Source organism: Rana temporaria, chromosome 1, assembly GCF_905171775.1.
Source record: "Rana temporaria chromosome 1, aRanTem1.1, whole genome shotgun sequence".
Classification (NCBI taxonomy): domain Eukaryota; kingdom Metazoa; phylum Chordata; class Amphibia; order Anura; family Ranidae; genus Rana; species Rana temporaria.
Window position 1 is genome coordinate 587,652,059 of NC_053489.1, and position 12,206 is coordinate 587,664,264.

Below are 12,206 nucleotides of genomic sequence, written 5' to 3' on the forward strand. Positions count from 1 at the left end.
CCTATGGTGGAGAGAAGACAGATCAGAGTCAGTAGGCTGATTGTTAGATCAGGCACAGACAAACTGATCCTAACAGACTCCAAGTTCCAGACAGATTGAAAGAAACATTGCTGACAATAACAGAGATAACAGGCCATAAACAGGATAAGCATGGACAAGATGACTGCAATTAAATTCCAAATAATTCTGGGAGTAATCTAGGGCATGAACAGCCAGAAGTCAGACAGTCTTGAATCAAGATTATGAATAGACAGACTAACCTGTGGATTAGGCACAGTCTAAATGCCATGGAACCAGGGTAACTCCACACCCTTTGTAGCAATCCTTTACCCTAAACCCTCAAAAAGTTGGGGCTGGGGTAATAAACTTACTGAGCAATACCCTTGTCAACTTTGAAAAAATGGTTACCATGGGTGGAAAATGTTCTTCCTTCAAACTACAATCAACGTTTACTTGGCATTTAAAATATGTTATAACAGAACACACTGTGCCACAATCTTGGGCTATCCTCCCTCACCACCTTCGTCTTCCTCCAACCCTCTTCCCCTACTTATATCCACAACATTGATAAAAATATTGAAAATAATGTTTTACCCCACTTTTGCTGTGAAAAGGGTAATCCCCACTGAGTGACCTATATATTATACACTGAATGTCCCCACATCATGTTAACACGTAATCTGAGCAATCTGATGTTTACATAGGCAGAAGGTCACACGGCTACTGACATTTTTTTTGGAAAGGAGGATAAAGAAAAAATTGGGATTCTTAAAACAACATTTAAAATCATCTAACGAAAGTTATTGGTTAAATGATTCTTATGGAAATTTTGCTGTGAAAGTAGGGGTAGTGTCTGATAGTAAGAGCAAACTCGTTTGTTAAAGCTTCAGGACTGGGAGCAGTTTACATGTTTAGAAACCTCCCCTAGAAACACTTTTCTAGAAAAAAAAATCTTAGATTATAGCACTTTTTCATATTAAGTTCTAAAATAAATAAATTAAAGTACACAAAATGCCCAATGGCAACAAAATATGTATCCATCAAATTAATATTTAAAATATATGTTTGAGCCGTATGACTTATTTATTTTTAAATTGACTTTCTTGGGTTGAAATGTCTAGTCTCAACCCTATGTGAGGAGATTGTAGCTCAGAATAAAAGTAGGTCAGACAGTGTTTTCAGTGCTGGGAGTTAGTTTAACCCATTAGCTGTCCATTCAGTCACAATCCCTTGTGTATGTTTTTTCCGTCTCTTGGCCTGAGCTGCTTCTGTAGTAATGGCAATTTTTTTTAATATTTATTCCTAAACTCACTTGAAATACATGGATAAACATGTGATTTTAATGTAAAGTGTGAATTATTTTCTTATTTTTATATAACCTATATTTAGAAATGCGTTTAAGTTATCCAGGCTAAAGCTTAAAGCCCTGTACACACGATCAGTCTAAACCAATGAAAACGGACTGAAGGTCCGTTTCATCGGTCCAAACCGACCGTGTGTGGGCGCCATCGGTCAGTTATCCTTCGGCCCAAAAAAAAGAACTTTTTCAAAATTGACCGATAGGTCAAAACCAATGGTTAGTACGCAAAAGCATCGGTTAAAAACCTGTGCATTCTCAGAATCAAGTCAGCGCATGCTTGGAAGCATTGAACTTCATTTTTCTCTGCACATCGTTGTGTTTTACGTCACCGCGTTGAACTCGATTGTTTTTTTAACTGACGGTGTGTAGGCACATCAGACCATCAGTCAGCTTCATCGGTTCATCGGATGGACTGATCGTGTGTACGCAGCCTAAAAGGTAAAAGGCACAGTCTACCTGCTCCATATTTACATTTTCATCCAGGTGTTGTCCATCATGAGGCCATGGGAACTCCAATTACCCCCCCCCCCTCTTCTTCTTGCTGCCATACTAAATATGATTGCCGATGCCCTATTTTCCTTTCTGATTAAGGGGAGAATGCCTGTTAGGTCAGATGCTGGTGCTTTGGAAAGCAAATTAAAGTGATTATAAAGTCTCATTTTTTTTTAAATAATAAACATGTTATACTTATGTAGCACTACCCCTGAAGGAGCTGCTGGTTTAGATTTGGGCCTGCCGTTACCTTACTGTTCCTTGAACTCGTCTCAGGGGTTCTCCTTGAAGAGGTGGTTAATGAAAGAAATGTCTGCGCCAAACATCCAGTCTCTTTTTCTCCCTCCTGACAAGAGGGTTTTTATTAAGGCAACTTCAGAAAAGAGGGATGGAGGGTTAGGGGAGATTCAGGTATCTTACTTGCAAATCACAAATATTCTCCTAGGTCCAGAGGAACAACTGTCTCCACACTGGACTCAGCGACCACCGGATAGGCTTACTCTCACCGGCCTAGCAGCCGGTGCAAAGCTCGATCAAAAGATAGTCTCTGCCACAGACTTGGTGAAATAGAACTGGTTCAACAGTCTGCCACAGACTTGTGTAACCATTTTATGGGTTAACTTCTGGCAGCACTGTGAGGTAAGTGTTGATCCGGATGCATCCTCCAATTGAGTCCTCAATTGCTCTGTCCCTTCCAGCAGGCAAGGGTCATCCCTGGATCAGTAGGCCCCAGAAGCTCCTGGGCCTACATCTCGGTAATGGAGCCTCTGGCCAACATGGCCCCGAGGCGGGAACCGCCAATACATCCCTGAGGCCAGGAGGGCCCTCTGGTCCGGATCAGGCAAAACCGACCCCACAAAATGGTGTCTGCCCCTTAAGTACCCTCTCCCAGAATGCACAGCGGGTTGTCCACTCCCTCTGAGCCACTTCTGAAAAAGGAGTACCCAATACATTCAACCTGTTGCATTTCCAACCTTGACCAGTGGTGACAGTGACACCTACTGTCAAGTGGAAACCGTGAAACCCAGCTGTACTGAAACAGAACCACAATTTAAATACAATCTTTCTGAGCCATATTATTGCTCAGACAAACTATAATTTTAACATATAACACCCACTCATTGGGAGATGGGTGCTACATTTACCTGCTCTGTTGCAGTGATTTGCACATGATTGTTGTGCATTTCATATATGCCTTGAGTTCAGCTTAAACACTCAATATATTGACACTATACTAAATATTAATAACAATAAACTATACTAAAAGCAATAGTAGTAGGAGCCAGTATTACAACGATGCACAGTGAATATATCTGTGGTGGTTAGCCAAAGTAGGAAAAGCCAGAGTAAGAAAAACAGTGATATAGATGGATCTCTGTCCAAGGTCATAGGAAACACTGTAAAAATAAAACTCATTATTTCCAGACACTGCTGGAGAAATGGGACCTTCTGAGATATAGGTCAGCAGTTTACCTGGATTCCCGGTTTGTATCCTCTACACCTCCCCAGTGGCCACCATGACCCTCTGATTCTAGTGTTTCTGCTTCACCTAACAATAATGAAACACTGAAAATGAATAGCAATGTTAATTATTTATTGACTGCATGGCTTCAGCAATCATGACCATATGCTGCTTCAAGGAGACTCCAATAGACTACAGATTACAGGTTCTTTAGCTAAGTAAAATTGCTCCATTTAGCTAGACAGTTGCAATCAAGGCACATTTTATGCTTTTCACTTATCCCGAATCCATGTCTTCCATGATTCTCCTTGTGAGTAAGCTGACACATTTCAGTAAGACTTTCTCTTCTATTACATAAATTGGAATTCAATGATGACCTAAGGAACATTTGTCAGACTTCCTGGTTAGGTCATAATAGATTTTTGTAGCCAAGGCAATGATCCAGACCTCTGTGCTTACACTCCAAACCAATCATTTAGCCTCTTTGCTTTAGTAAACATCATTTGCAGCCCAAATCTGGTGGCTCATCCCAAGTTTTTTCTTGGGATCTTCCATTAAATAAACAGTCTTTGTATCATGCAGCTGTGGTGTGCCTTTGGAAAGAAGTCCTTTTCATAAAAGACATATGTTCCAGATATGAAGTAGACTTTTACAATGTTGTCACAGGGACCGGAAGTAAGAGGAAATGTTCCTAAGAGAGTCAGAGATAGAAATAAAAATATTTGGAAGATCTAACCTTTTTCTCCTTCTATCCAAACTAAGAAAGGTTTTGGTTGGAGTTACACTTTAACAATTCATACATATTTTTAATGGTGGATTGTTACTTTTTAATCTCGTCTTATCTACTTGAACACATTAAAATGGACCTTGCACCAAAAGGCACTTCCCCACCATCAGAATACAATGATCAAAGAGAAAATCAATGGATTGACTTGTTTACATGGATTGAAACTTGGCAAGTCCCTGCTGAACCAGCCGCATTTTGATCCATTTATGGCTAGCTTAAGTGGTTAGCTTTACTTTGCAGCTCTGGGTCCTGGTTTTTCTCATATAGTTCAAAAATATTGGAACGTTGGGTAGCTTCTTTTTGAAAAAAATAAATGCTTTAGAGTTTGTGTGTGTGTGTCTGGGGACAGGAACTAATGGCATCTTTTTTATATACTCTATAAAGTATTGCGTGATATGTCAGCACTATAAAAATACAGGAAATAAATAACAGCTGAGTTCAGATTTTTTACTATATTCCAATCATATAATGCAGAAACATTTCTAAAGGCTTGTCTCCACCAGAAGCATTGTACTAGATTTTACTGCATTTTCTGCAAAGGCAATATGCATGGGTATCTGAAAAGGAATGGTTTTCAAGAGATCCTATTTCTACAAATACGTTACATTGTAAAAATGTCCTAACTCACCCTTATATTTATAAGTTGTGGGCACATATTTATGATTATATAGTATCTTGTAATTGCCCACATAGTAGACTTGTGTTTTAAGTTAATATGTGATCATCTTTTCAAGTGTGTGGGCGCCGTTCCTAATGCAGATACCTTTGTTCCTGTGAAGACGTCGCTTGTATTACACGTTGTTTAGAAAACTGTGTGGGTTGTACACTTAGGCCCGGATTCTCAAAAGAGATACGACGGCGTATCTATGTGCCTGATTCTTAGAATCAGTTACGCATAGATATCTATTAGATCCGACAGGCGTAAGTCTCTTACGCCGTCGGATCGTAATTGCATATTTACGCTGGCCACTAGGGGCGTGTACGCTGATTTACGCGTCGAAATATGTAAATCAGCTAGATACGCGAATTCACGAACGTACGCCCGGCCGACACAGTAAAGTTACGCCGTTTACGTTAGGCTTTTCCCGGCGTAAAGTTACCCCTGCTATATGGTGGCGTAAGTGCGGCGCACCAATGTTAAGTATGGCCGTCGATTTTCTTATTCACGCACAAGGCGTCAATAGCTTCCAGGTATCAGGAGGGGGGATACAAAATATTGACCAGGTGGTATAGGACACCAACATTATTAAATCGGATCTTTCCCCAAGTATCAAACGTCTGCTGGAGATGCCAAAAAGCAGAGGGTACCATGATACACATTTTTTGGAGCTGCCAAAAATTAAAAGAATTTTGGAAGATGGTCTCGGATACAACTCGGGAAATTACCGGGGTGAATCTTGGAGACAGACCAGCAGCATTTTTACTATATGATATCCCTCTATCCCTGGAGAAATATAAGAAATCCCTGTGAAGGCATCTGATTACGGCAGCAAAGGCTTGTATACCCATTCTTTGGAAGAGTACAGTACTCCCAACAAGGGCACAATGGTTGAGCAGAATAACAGAGATCCAACTGATGGAAAATCTCACAATGGGGATGAGGGAGAGAGAGGAGGAGTACTGGAGGATCTGGACCCCATATATTGAGTACAGGGAACAGAATCCCTAAGGGGGGGGACGGGATGGGGGAGGGGAAGGGGGGGAGAGGAGTAACCCTTTTTTTTTTTTTTTTTCTTTCTTTTTTTTTGGGGGGCCTGTGGGAGGTAAATGAGGGAAACTATTACCCCCTTTGGTTAAAATACTCCTCCGACGGGTGAAATCGGAGGAAGTAAGATTACGTAAAGGGTAGTACTGGAGCAAGAGAAAGGGAGAGCTGATGTGGTGATAGGTATAGGATGAAGAAAGTTTAATAAGGAGCAAGAGATGTTCAGTAGATGTGAAATATGGATGTTATGGTATATAAGATATTGAAGAAGCTGTTTTTGTTTGTGGAAAAAAAAATACAAAATAAAATAAAGAATTATAAATAAAAGTATGGCCGTCGTTCCCGCGACGAAATTTGAAATGTTTACGTCGTTTGCGTAAGTCGTCCATGAATGGGGCTGGACGTCATTTACGTACACGTTGAAACCAATATGTCCTTGCGACGTACTTTGACGCAAAGCACACTGGGATATTCCACGGACGGCGCATGCGCCGTAAGTGAAAAACGTCAATCACGTCGGGTCATGGATAATTTACATAACACACGCCCACCTCTTCACAATTTGAATTAGGCGGGCTTACGCCGGACAATTTACGATACGCCGCCGCAACTTACGGAGCAAGTGCCATTTAGAATACTGCACTTGCCCGTCTAAGTTGCAGAGGCGTAACGTAAATCAGATACGTTACGCCCGCACAAAGTTGCGCGCTCCTACGAGAATCTGGCCCTATGAACCTAAAATAAAGTTCTGAGTCCTACATTTTTTAATACTGGGTTATAGTTTGTGCTAATTATGTTGTATATGCATAGACCCAACACATTTGCTTCTCATTGTTCATGTCAAAGCAGATAGACATTTTCCAACTGTGCTCCGAGTGGAAACACGGCCCCATGGTGAGCTTACAGTGGCAGCCTGTGTTCCGCAGGAAACTGTGCAGAGCTCCAGAGACTGAGCAGGCAGAAGCCGTCTGTCATTATTTTTTCTGTAAAAATCATCCATTTTATTATAGAATAGAGCCTTTAAAAATAACACCAGCTGTGCATTTCCAAGCAGATCACATTGGCTCACAGCTCATATCAGTGAGAACTGTGTGGCTTCATATTGACTACATTTCTTAGCCAATTTAATATGATATAGAGTTTCAGCAGTTTTATGGTTATATTGTAGATTCGACGGATGCTACCATATATCTGAATTTAAGAATAGATTAGCAAAATAGGCTCTCGTACTTGTATAACAGTGATGGTCCTTGAGATGGGACAGGGTGAACCTTTGTAGCAGATTGGCAGGAGTGCCCAATATACCAGGTGAAGATGATTAGCATAATCAGTAGGCTGTCAGGGTCAGCAACAGAAGGTAACAGCAGACTCAGCAGACAGAAGATGGAGTTAGAGGCAGGCCTTGGTTACAAACAGGCACATGTGTCTTATCAGAAAGAATAATGTAATTGTGTTTGTGGTCAGGCTGTGGTCACTAACTAACTAGATAAAGCACCAGAAAAAAGGCAAGGTCAAAAAAGGATAGAACAAAAAAAAATTATGAATGGGCCTCCTAATAGGTATCACTAATCAGCTAGTGCTAATTGAGCATTGGCTATGTCGAGTTACATCATATAGTATAATACATGCAAGTAGAACTATAGGGCAATTATTTATTTTTTTCATTTTGGATTGAGTTGGGATTTTATTTCACTTTCAATGATAATGGTAAACAAGACAAATAGAGAGGGTGAATCTCCTTAACAGGGGGGGTGGGGATAGACAGCAGTAAAAACTGACAAGCATTCTAAGGCCCTGTACACACGATCAGTCCAAACTGATGAAAACGGACTGAAGTTTAGTTTCATCAGTCCAAACCTACCGTGTGTATGGCCCATCAGACTTTTGTCCTTCAGTCCAAAGTTTTAAAACTTGCTTTAAAATCGGACTGATGGACTGATGACCGATCGGTCAAAACCGATGGTTAGTATGCAAAAGCATCAGTTCAAAACCCGTGCATGCTCAGAATCAAGTCGACGCATGCTTGGAAGCATTGAACTTCGTTTTTTTCAGCACGTTGTTGTGTTTTACGTCACCGCGTTGGACTCGATCGGATTTTGAACTGATGGTGTGTAGGCACATCAGACCATCAGACTTCAGCCTTCAGTCCGCTTTCATCAGTTTGGACTGATCGTGTGTACGAGGCCTAATCCTTCTCCACTGTATCCAAACTAAACAAAAAGTTTTGTCTTTAGTTATATTTTAATACTACTTGTGTAGTAATTCACTGAGGTGTTTCCAAAAGTCTACCATTGAGACCATCAGTGTATTATTTTATAACATTAATAGCTGGTTGGTCAGTTGGTACAGTGCTTTGAAAAAGTATTCACCCCCCTTGAAATTTTCCACATTTTGTCATGTTACAACCAAAAACGTAAATGTCCATACTTTGTAGAACCACCTTTCGCTGCAATTACAGCTGCAGGTCTTTACCAGCTTTGCACATCTGAAGAGTGACATTTTCCCCCATTCTTCTTTGCAAAATAGCTCAAGCTCTGTCAGATTTGATTGACAGCAATTTTCAAGTCTTGCCACAGATTCTCAATTGGATTTAGGTCTGGACTTTGACTGGGCCATTCTAACACATGAATATGGTTTGATCTAAGCCATTCCATTGTAGTTCTGGCTGTATGTTTAGGGTCATTATCCTGCTGGAAGATGAACCTCCGCCCCAGTCTCAAGTCTTTTGCAGACTTTTTCTTCTAAGATTGCCCTGTATTTGGCTCCATCCATCTTCCCATCAACTCTGACCAGCTTCCCTGTCCCTGCTGAAGAAAATCACCATCAACATGATATTATAAAGGCTAGAAGAATGGACAGCCGCACTTCCAAAAAAAAACTTGGGTTGTCTTTATTTAAAAAAAATGACAAATGCACTACAAAGTACAGCAAAACAGTGGAGATAGCAGCCAACATGATATTACCCTCACCAAGTTTTGCGGGTGGGATGGTGTGTTTAGGGTGATGTGCAGTGTTAATTTTCTGCCACACATAGGGTTTTGCTTTTAGGCCAAAAAGTTAAATTTCTGACTTATCTGACCAGAGCACCTTCTTCCATGTGTTTTCTGTGTCCCCCACATGGCTTCTCGCAAACTAGAATTCTTATGGCTTTCTTTCAACAATGGCTTTCTTCTTGCCACTCCTCCATAAAGGCCAGATTTGTGGAGTGCATGACTAATAGTTGTCCTGTGGACAGATTCTTCCACCTGAGCTGTGGATCTCTGCAGTTACCATGGGCCTCTTGGCTGCTTCTCTGATTATGGCTCTCCTTGCCTGGCCTGTCAGTTTAGGTGGACGGCCATGTCTTGGTAGGTTTGCAGTTGTGCCATTTTCAGATGATGTTTTGAACACGTAAGGCACACGGTCGGACAAAACCGATGAGAATGGACCGAGGTTCAGTTTCATTGGTTCAAACCGACCGTGTGTATAGCCCATCGGTCTGTTTTCCTTCGGTCCAAAATTTTAAAACATGCTTCAAAACCGAACCGATTAACTGCTGCCCGATCGGTCCAAACCGATGGTTAGTACAGAAAAACATCGGTTCAAAACCTGCGCATGCTCAGAATCAAGTCGACGCATGCTTGGAAGCATTGAACTTCGGTTTTTTCAGCACGTCGTTGTGTTTTACGTCACCGCGTTCTGACCCGATCGGATTTTGAACTCATGGTGTCTACACACATCAGGCCACTTCAGCGGTGAACCGATGAAAATGGTCCGTCTCATCGGTTTTGTCTGACCGTGTGTACAAGGCCTGAGATATTCAAATTTGGGATATTTTTTTATAACCAAACCCTGTTTTAAACTTCTCCACAACCTTATCCCTGACCTGTCTGGTGTGTTCCTTGGCCTTCATGATGCAGTTTGTTCACTCTCTAACAAACCTCTGAGGGCTTCACAGAACAGCTGCATTTATACTGAGATTAAATTACACACAGGTGGACTCTATTTATTTATTTATTAGGTGACTTCTGAAGGCAATTGGTTCCCCTAGATTTTAGTTAAGGGTATTAGAGTAATAAGGGCTAAATGCAAATACATGCCACACTTTTCACATATTTATTTGTAAAAAATGTGGGAAACCATTTATCATTTTCCTTCCACTTCACAATTATGTGCCACTTTGTGTTGGTCTATCACATAAAATCCCAATAAAATACATTTAGGTTTTTGGTTGTAACATGACAACATTTGGAACATTTCAAGGGGGATTAATACTTTTTCAAGGCACTGTATATACATATTGCCAGCTTTAGTGACTACTACTGTTATCCAGTAAAGCTGCTAGTATTCCATGTTGCATGGCAACTTGTAGCGGCATAGAGGAGAGTAATAGCCATTCACAACTTCAACTCTGTAACCAATTACATATCACCAGAGAAAATAAGTAGTGAGATGTTTTAGTCTTTATTAGTATGACATGACTCTTATTATCCTATTTGTAAGACTGTAAATGGAGGCGGTAAATGTTTTATAGTGTATTGCTGCACCAACAGTACCTCATTTTCCTCTTTAAAAATAACTTGTTAGCGGTTTATAATATGGCACTGTACAAAATTTAATTAGCATTGTGTGGGCATTAAGGATTTTCCTAGCCTGTCTAATGCTAAGTAGTGTGTTAATTGCTTACTTTTCAGATTGCACACATTTCTGAATCCATATAAGCTTTAATTCCAAAGTGGGAAGAAGAGCTCTCCTCTAAACAGTTCATGTAGTCATGCACTAAGATGTTCTCTATAATGGCTACACTAATCCACTCTACACTAAGCACATGTCATCATATGCTTGATGTAACTATATATATATATTTAGTATTTGCATATAACTATTTTTTGCTACTCTTTTACAATGTTTTATATTTAGAGCTCATCCTGCCCTAGGCACATGTGAATAATGATTCCCTGTTGTGCCGACGTCTACCCTTTTCTACAAGCTTTCTTATTCCCAATTACGTCTAAGCTATTGTTGATTTAAGAAAAAAAGTCAAGATGTCGATTTAATGCTTTTTCCTTTTGAGTGAAGTGATACGTCTGGATTCTGCAGTCCACCAATCAGGAGCCTTTAGAGAAAAAGAATTTGGCATCATATTATGGCAAAGTCAGATGGCCTAGTGATTCCTCTCAACAGCCTTTGCATGCATTTGCGCCTTCTGTTATTTATTGATAAATGTTCAGAAATTAGCAGGCATTGTGAATAAAAATGTAAGACCCCTTTCACACTAGGGCCGCCTAAATGTTGGCGGTAAAGCGCTGCTCATTTTAGCAGCACTTCACTGCTGTTTAAGCGACACTTTTCAGCCGCTAGCGGGGCGCTTTTAACCCCCGCACGTGGCCGGAAAAGGGGTTATAAACACCAGTGTTGTGGCGATTTAAAACCGCTTTATAGGTGCTTTGGAAGCGCTGCCCATTTATTTCAATGGGCAGGGTGTTTTGAGAGAACTGTATACAGCGCTGCCAAACCGCCCCAAAGATGCTGCTTGCAGGACTTTCCCACACGTCCCACAAGCGCACCACCCCAGTGTGAAAAGTCACACTGAAATGAATGGGATGCGGTTTTCAGGCGCTTTACAGGTGCTATTTTTAGTGCTAAAATGGCTAAAAAAACACCTCAGTGTGAAAGGGGTCTAACTGTGAACATGCTGTGGTGCTTCCCCCCAATTACCAGGCTGTAGATACTCCGGAAAGTTATGAGATGCAAAATGTGTACTGACAGGTTTGTAGAGTGCTCTACTTTGCACTTTAAACTTTGTACCCTTAGTGTCATAGGTGCCAACTATCCTTCATTATGAGACCAAATCCCTCTGTTTCTCATGCAGCCTCAGTTGTCCCTCTTTTTGGTTTGATGTGTACATCTCTATATAGAGTGTACTATTTCACTACAAAAATGTTTATGCTACACTAAATTTTTTATCCAACCTCTATTTTACTGGATTTTTTATTTTGAAATACCAAAATTAAGGAAACATAGAGCTAAAAAAAGGACTTGTGTGGTTTAACCCATCATTTTCTGTATATTAGATCTTTGTGGTCCATGCAACTGGGGCAGTGGCAGGGACGTGTCCTTTGCCTACATAATATGTGCTAAAAGATGACCCTCTTTATCATTTCCAGTAAGAGGACTATTTTAATAATGAACTATTGCTGGGAGCCATTTTTCATTTGCATTATAATACAATTTTGCTTTAAATCCTGTACATTTTAGTTATGGATTGTTCGTGTAACCATATTTAAAACACATTCAGCTTTCAACATGCAATACATTCAGGTTACTGCAATGAGAAAACATGCATGACTATGAAGTGGTAGCTGTTTTATACTTAGATTATTACATTAATCAGTACTTAACGTATAACAATATAGGGTTG

At 40.5% G+C, this 12,206-nt stretch overlaps 1 protein-coding gene across 6 annotated transcripts in view; it reads left to right on the forward strand.

Moving 5' to 3' along the window:
* APBB2 (amyloid beta precursor protein binding family B member 2) overlaps positions 1 to 12,206 on the forward strand; it is a 478,208-nt gene that overhangs the window by 345,228 nt on the left and 120,774 nt on the right. The gene's annotated exons all lie outside the window — the stretch shown is intronic.